Source organism: Solea solea, chromosome 13, assembly GCF_958295425.1.
Source record: "Solea solea chromosome 13, fSolSol10.1, whole genome shotgun sequence".
NCBI classification, from domain to species: domain Eukaryota; kingdom Metazoa; phylum Chordata; class Actinopteri; order Pleuronectiformes; family Soleidae; genus Solea; species Solea solea.
In genome coordinates this window covers 4,967,324-4,975,406 of record NC_081146.1, presented here as the reverse complement: position 1 = coordinate 4,975,406, position 8,083 = coordinate 4,967,324, and positions in this window count along the sequence as shown.

The following is an 8,083-nucleotide window of genomic DNA, read 5'->3' as shown; positions in this document are numbered from 1 at the left end:
AAAAGACAGGTCGTCACGGAAACAGATACGACATCCTCCCAATTCTCCTCCTTCCCTAAATAATCCTACCCTTTCATATCTGCTTTTCCTTACCTGTCCACCAGTCGTCACTGTTGAGTTTCCTCACACCTAGGCTCACCCAACTACACCTCATCAGCATTTAATAACACAGAGAATACATTAACCACTGCCTCCCAGCACTGAAAATAGTTGTAATTTAAGTCTGTGACTGTCTTACACAAGTCTTATTCTAAATTTTAACCTTAATGATTTCTTACTAAAGCAGCAACATTTTCAAACACAGAACTTTAGCACATAAATGTAATAGTGAACAACCGATGACATTGTCTTGTGACTGAATGGGCAAGATTTATTAGCCGGCCCTTTTGTTTGCACAAAATTTTTATTTTAGGTTGGCAAACATATTTTATAAATTTTTTCTAAGACTTCATTTTAAGATGTGTAACTGAAGTACACCTCTCAGCCACATAAGAGAACTTGTTTTTTTCCACAACAGTCATAGTTTCAGCCATAATCCAAACCATCACCTGTAAAGTAAGTCAGAATGACATACTTTGTTTATCTAACACAAAAGAGTAGTTTAAGACAAGACTGCCACTGCCACATTAAGCAAACTACCACCCAGGTAATATGGCAACACAGATGTGCTGAGGGAGTTTTTTTTTTTTTTTTAAATAAGACTTGTCAGTGTTTTGGATGAATGAGCTTATTCTGAGACAAGTATGATGTGTCCTGTGGGTTAGAATGAGTTTTGGGGAGTATTGACCAGTGCTTGTAGGAAGACAGCTACTGCACTTAGCACGCTAATCAACATGACACTGCTTGCTTTAAGTATTCGATTCTAATTGTTCAGTAGCTTTATTCATCAATTTATGATTTCTGTATAACAGACCATTTTCATGTGTAATGGACTATTGCTCAGGACTAATCACATGAAGAGCCTCGTATGTATCGATCCACAGAAGTCTAGTGTAAGTGTACCTCATCAGAGACATCTCTGCCACAGTGGAAAATTTTCCTAATATTAACACAAACTTATGTAAGAAGAAGGAGACTGTGTTCATGCTCAAAGACCATAGTCAAGGAGCTCAGAGGAGACAAATACTGCTCCAGAGCCAAAAAGGTGGCTTAAACATCTTTACACTGAGCATACGCTACCACTCTGCTACCACTGTAAGTCTCATTTATATCCACTAAGAAGGTTTATGTGCCAATGTTTTAAAAGTGTTAGCACCACTTAGCTTTTGTGTTAGCATTCTCATTGTTTACTTGTAGTAACTTTGTAATTCTACTCCCGTGCAGTCGTGCCACATAATCCGGATGAGCCCACAGTGTAAAAAAATAAAAAATAATTTACTTTAGGCACATACACTGGGCCTATAGAGGCTGAGTACATGTTGCTAACAACGTTCGCAGTTCAAACCCCACGTAAGCTAACAGACTATTATTTTACAACAATCAAGACTTTCTTTCTGATTATTTGACTTCTTTGGAAGAACAAGTGGGATAACATCCAGTGGAGCGGTCAATCACGTGATGTTCTTCTTTGTTGGTTCAGAATGCAGTAGGTGTATACAATGGGAGAAGCAGGCCTACTGCTCACAGCACTTCCTGTAGTGCACTGCAGTAATGGTAAGTGGTTCCTGAAATGTGGTGTTATCATAACCACCATTGATTATGTCGACTAACCACTGCAGTCCTATTATACTGTAATGACAGTGCTCGTCTGTATACTCTCTTATGTTTATGTTGCTTCTTCAAGAGTGCCCAATAAAATGTGCCACCGATAATAAATGCAGAAATGACATTGTGCTGTTTTAAATTCGAAGTATTTATCAGTAATACAATGAAATTGGAAATGCAAATTTGAAGCACTGAAATTTCGACGAAAGAAAATAGATTAGACTAAAACATTGAAATATGCTAATTCTGATATGTTCGTATACACAAAACGGATGGAGCAACCTAACGCAGACAAGTTAGCTTACCGTTTTTATATGATTATGCCATGTTTGTAGTCGAGCTGTGATATGCAAAGTGTTGCTAGCAAAGCTTGCATTCAACTTTATTTCTGCCATCTATTTTTGTAAAATGCTGCCGATGTCTTCGACATGGATGTTAGAGGAGGACTGACTGTAGCCTAAAATGTAAAGCGCAAAATTAAATAAAACCACTGGACGTTCTTTAGTCTGTCTCTAGTGGGTTGGGCTAATACAAAATAGTGAAAACAAGGGGGGTGTTCTCTGAAGACACGCTGTTACCTGTGAAACAGGGGTGCTCTGAAAACACCCTCATTAGCACTTGGTACTTTGCCAGATGCCAGGATGTATCGACTCACAAAATGACCAGTCGACTGGGACTTTACAGCCCTAGATGACAACTGATTCCCCTGGGGGATCAATAATTGTTCCTATATAATAGTGTGATGTATTTGCTACATTATTTTGTTATGTTGGCATCAAAAGATATAAATAAATGAAACTTTAAGACCTATAAGCAGTGTTCATGTGATTTTACACATTCATAGTGTTGTGAAATCAATGAATGCAAAATAATCGTGATAATCGTAATAGCGTGATTAGTTCTCTGACAATAATCGTGACATCCCTAAGTCTGAACCCTGTATATTAACAAACTGTCACTGAGAATGTAATGCTCAAGCAGGTTTTGAATAAACCATAGACTTTTTCTTTTTCACAGCAACACTGCTCATATCATTTTCATCTCGAGAGTTTTGTTCCAACAAAGGTATGCTTACTTAGATAACCTAAACACACAGCCTGCCAGAGTGCTGTCAAGTCATTGTTTAATTTTGGCAGCAGCAGTTGTTTGGGATATGGGCTTAACTGGTAGAGCCATCGCCTGATCTCAGCCATGTTTCTTTAAGACCAGTTTAACAACATATGACACTTAGCTTTAAAAACATTGATTCTCATGACGAATCAGCCCATTGAGTTTTGTTGATCCATCTGTCCTGTGACTCAAACGAAAGGTACCTTCATAATATGCCCTTGTCAAGTTTTAGTAACGCAATAATCTGTAAGATGGAAGTAGAATTTTCTAATACTGAATAACTATTCGACTTACTACAGACTGCTTGATTAAAACGGTTGTTGTAATGCATTATTCAACAGAAGGAATAAATAACAAGATCATTAATTAATAAAAGGATCTGCGAGACAGAACATCCAGGTAATGTAAACACCCACAGCCTATAGTTTATCAAGTTCATTGCATTCCTTCTTCATCATTAATGCTGCGCCATCAGTCAGTCACTCAGGTTTACACTCACTGCTCTCTACCCTAAAATGATCATGATCTGGTGTTGTGTTCATTGAGTGGCTTGAATAACACCATGACATAAGGTCAGCCATGCACCACACAAATCACATTACTGATCAAGTCTGTGGGTCTTAGCCTCAAGACACATTGTAGACAAGTTTTACATAATAATCATTCTTCATTCACTTCTGAAAAGGGCAAATGATTATATTAGTGAGCACATATTCAGAACTTCAACTTCAATTTTTCTTAACAACAACAAAATTATCAGAGTAAATTAAAAAAAAAAAATGTTAAAAAAAAATAAGTACCTGTTATTGTGTATGTATACTGTTTTTATATCTGTATGTAAATGTCAAGGTTAAAGAGGAAATCACTCTGGCAAAAGTGCTACCAACTAATTTCTGACATTTTATAGACACTTAATGATAACTTAACCAGCAGGATAGTGTTAGCCCTGCTAATGAAACAGAGGTTAGAGGCTGTTAAAAGTTTTCAGACAGGGTCAAGATCACTGTGATTGCAGCACAGTCTGTCAAACCATCTTTTTAATAATGTTCCTGTATTCCTTGTAATGTTAATGGTTAAATTATTTTAAAATGACAGAACATAATGGACAGTTGACTGGACAGCAAGTGTGTACTGGGCTTTTACAAACCATTGCCATGGCTGTGCAAAGAAAAGCACCACATGAATTAAAACATAAGGATATAATAACCAGATTATACTGATGGTCAATGCTACATAATTTAATATGTACATTATAATATATTTAATGTAATTGTATTCCTCTTCTAATAAAATGTCCTTGTTGGTGTTATGTCCTCAGTAAAGACAACTATAAAGAAAGATCTTGATTAGAAATTCAAAGGGTTTCAAAATAAAATGTAACTTGTAAAGACGGATTCATGTGAATTTTGTAAAATGGATCCACAACAATGGATTTCAAATAAAAAATGAATTTTAAGGCCCACCCTAAGACCTGATCCAGAGCAAGAATCTTCCCAGTTCCACCTTTGTTTACTGCAGATGATCAAAGGTTTGACTCAGTCAATGTGACTCAAACAGGCTGGCAAGGTGAGAGATGCAAGAAACATTTGATTTGCTGTGACAGTGCAAAGGATGATTTGTTGATGAAGTTCTTGAAGTGCAAGAGAGCCTGCAGAAGTAATTCACATGTCCCAACAACATCAAAGCCTTTCCTCCTCCCAGGGACACTGCCACTGTGAATTCATTTGGTGATAAGGGGAAAAGGAAAATGATCTCACATGCTGAAAGTCACTGAAGCATGACATGAAAACAAAGTGCAGACTGGACAGCCAGCTAAGATTCCATTGATTACTGTGCTTTTGTTTGCAACTTAATTTTGTTCGAGCATCAGAGGGAATTTTGACACTTGAAACACTCAGAAGTCATGGTGAGAGGACATCTTGTTAATGGCAGTTCATCATGAACAAACATTAGGACACACAGGATTTTTATTCTCTTAAACGTCATGTGGTGTTTTTCTGTTATAAAACTCCAAATAACACATTGACAACATTGCCGTGTTGCACAGAGGAAGTCGGAATATGACTGAAAAAAATCACCCATAAAAAAATTGCATTAAACCAGGTTATTCATCATCGTCATTCAGCAAATGCTTCTTGCTCCTACCCACCCATGCACTGCTGCTGTATACACACAAATGCTCCCTCAATCAGGTCTGATAGTATTGCTTGACACAGCCTATTTTCAGATGAAGGACACATCATACAAATAATGACACATCATTTCTGTTCATGAAGACCAAACAGAGGCAGAATGAAAAGTAAAGGTTACACACTGTAGTTTTAAATTTTAACCAAATCAACTTAGTCAATAAGTGCTGTGAAATAATAAACTGTTTGTTTAAAATAATAAACAAAATATTATTGTCCAGCATCAGGTTTAGCCACTAAAGGACCAAACACATTACACAAAAAAGCAAGCTCCAACTGAAGCCAGAGTGATCACGGCGCTTGATAAGGGGGGCAGAGCTTTTTATCATTTTTTAGCCATGTGGCATACTGTAATGACACTGGTTACAGAAGAGTAGTCAAACAACCAGCTAATTAAAATGAACCAAGCAAACTACTGCCAGGATGGTGTTGTCTATGATAAGGTGTCACTGACCATAACTCACTAAAAACTAATGACACCAAAGGAAAACCAGATTGTGTACACAAAGATCAATCACTACATATAATATTGGAGAACTAAATCAGTTCTTGGTTTTAATGACACTACTCATATTATACTTGACATGTTTTTGTAATTTCAGTAAAGACTGCTTCTGTGGGGACATATTAAACCCAAACCTTAAGGTCTATCCAAGATAGACATAAATTAATCCCCTGGTATTCGTGATACTTACTGTTATGTTAGAAAGTAAAGGTCGTAAAATACTGAAATAAGTACAAATATATTAACTATATATTAACTCACCTTGAACAATCTCAGAATCCATTAGTTTAATTACTGTGTTTATTGGTGAACACCACTTTAATGTGGCATCTGGTGGGGGGGATTAAATTTTGTTTACTGTTACAGATTTTAAAAAATACCCAAGGAGATCAATAAAATTGTATCTCAAAATATGATAATACAGCATAACTTACTTTGTAACTGTATTAGTGGAATCACATTTTCAACATAGTCTTCAAATACATGCAACGTTCTTCAGTACAACTGAGTAAATGCCAAAAAAAAAAACATTAACTATAATTAGTGAAATCTGGCATCAATATGGCAGTTCCTGTGCGATCACACAGCATATTTCATTGCATTATTTTTGCATGAGCACTGTCCCAGTCACATCACATTGTTCTCTTAGCAGCTCCTGGTGAGATTGTACAGCTCCATAAGCAATATTTTCTTTTAAAAAACAACCTAACTATAAAAAAAATTTCTAGATATATTAAGCACTATATGAAAAGTTGTTGAATAGACTTGAAAAGAAAAAAGAAGTAATTCTGCCATGTGTTACCAGGGAGCAGTTGTTTAAATCCGCTGGTTCAACATCTCCTCCCTGGGGGAAGAGTGCAACAAGAGAGCAAAGAAAAGCAGGAGAAAAACAAACAAACAATCACATTCACCTCCCCAAGTTTTGATTTTAAAAATGATTAGACTACAAGAGAGTGTATAATTTAAAAGTAATCTGCTGTCCTGGTTTAGCCTCCACCACTAAATATGATTTAACTATATTAGAACAAGGAAAAGATGTGGGTTGCAGGATAGGTAATATAATTTAAGTATTGCCTTTTCAATAAAGTGCACAACAGAAAAAAACAAACCAAAGCATCCCCTGACTACCTGCAGGCAAACTGGGTCTCTTACACACGCAGACACTCATTTTAAATACCCAGAGTTCAGACTGCAGGTTTAATATTTGTTCAGGTAACTTTGATGTGGATTTGGTCTTAAGCACAGGAAGTAAGCATATTACTTCTTACCATTAAGCTTTGAGAAGTCACACAATACATCAAGCCAACATCTGATGTAGTATAATATATTAAGCTTTATCTCATCTGAATCAATATGCCACCAGTGAGAGAGTAGGTGTCTACAGTGATTCAACTGGCTAATTTGACCAACAGCCAAACAAGCAAAATGTTACTTTGGTGTAATAATAAACATTCAGTAGGTAGCTGATTAGGTAGAACTGAAGCAGTTTAATTCAACAGCCCTGCAATAAATCCCACCTTCCTGAGGGTTATAATGTTCTCCCTTTATTTACTCTTCAGAGCAGTGTTGATTCAACTGCTTAATAATGTTGGATGGTATAGTGTGTGGCAGATCTGCCATGATGATAGATTACACAAACCAGAGGAAGGGTATAGTTTCTGTGTTTAAAGTCCTTGTATCTGTGATTACAACGTGAATGTACTTATGCTAGAGAACATGCTACAGATAAGAAAATGTCAACCACGCCTCCAAAAAATGTATACATTTATATACGGATCATTTTTCAAGAGCGAGTACAGCTAACACAAAGTACACAGTGCTTTATGATCTGAGAGAAAAACAACACTTCTGCACTTCTGTTCACAGCCTCTTCAGTTAAGCTTTGACTAACAGCAGAGCAGTATAGGTCCAGCAACAACTGCCTAAACTAAAAAGAAATTTAAAAAGGAAAAAGTGTACAGCACAGAATAAAGCAAGTATGAAAGGACAAAGAGCCAGAATCAAAACAACCGATTAGTTTTCCAGCAATCCTGCATACTGCAGCTTTAATTCACAACAGCTAATGAAAGAACAAACTAACATTACATTAATGTTGATATTCTTATTTAACTGTATCATGCTCTAAACACACACACACACACACGCACATCATGATAGAACAGAGATAAGCCAGTCATTCTGACTGGGTTGTAGTTTTCGAGTCAGGACAAACAGGATCCAAATGGAACCAAATCACAAAGTGTTGATGCCATGCTGCTTTGTAATAGGTTGGGGTTACAAGACATTTATTTACATGGGTGGATAAATTACTCCAAACCACACCACCCCAACTTTCAAACTTACTTACAACAATAGTGACATAAACTACATAAATTACATCCCTTAAGTTCATTGGTTCATGATCTGAACTGTACAAAAACAATGTACGTGGTTTCCAGTAGTATGTGAACTAGGTACACACCTGTAGTCATGCAGAGCATGACCAAGTTCTTTCACTTTCTGTCCTCTGCACATCTCGATCATTTCCAGTAAATCATAGAAACCAGAAAGACGAGAAAAGAGGGTGAGAGAGAGA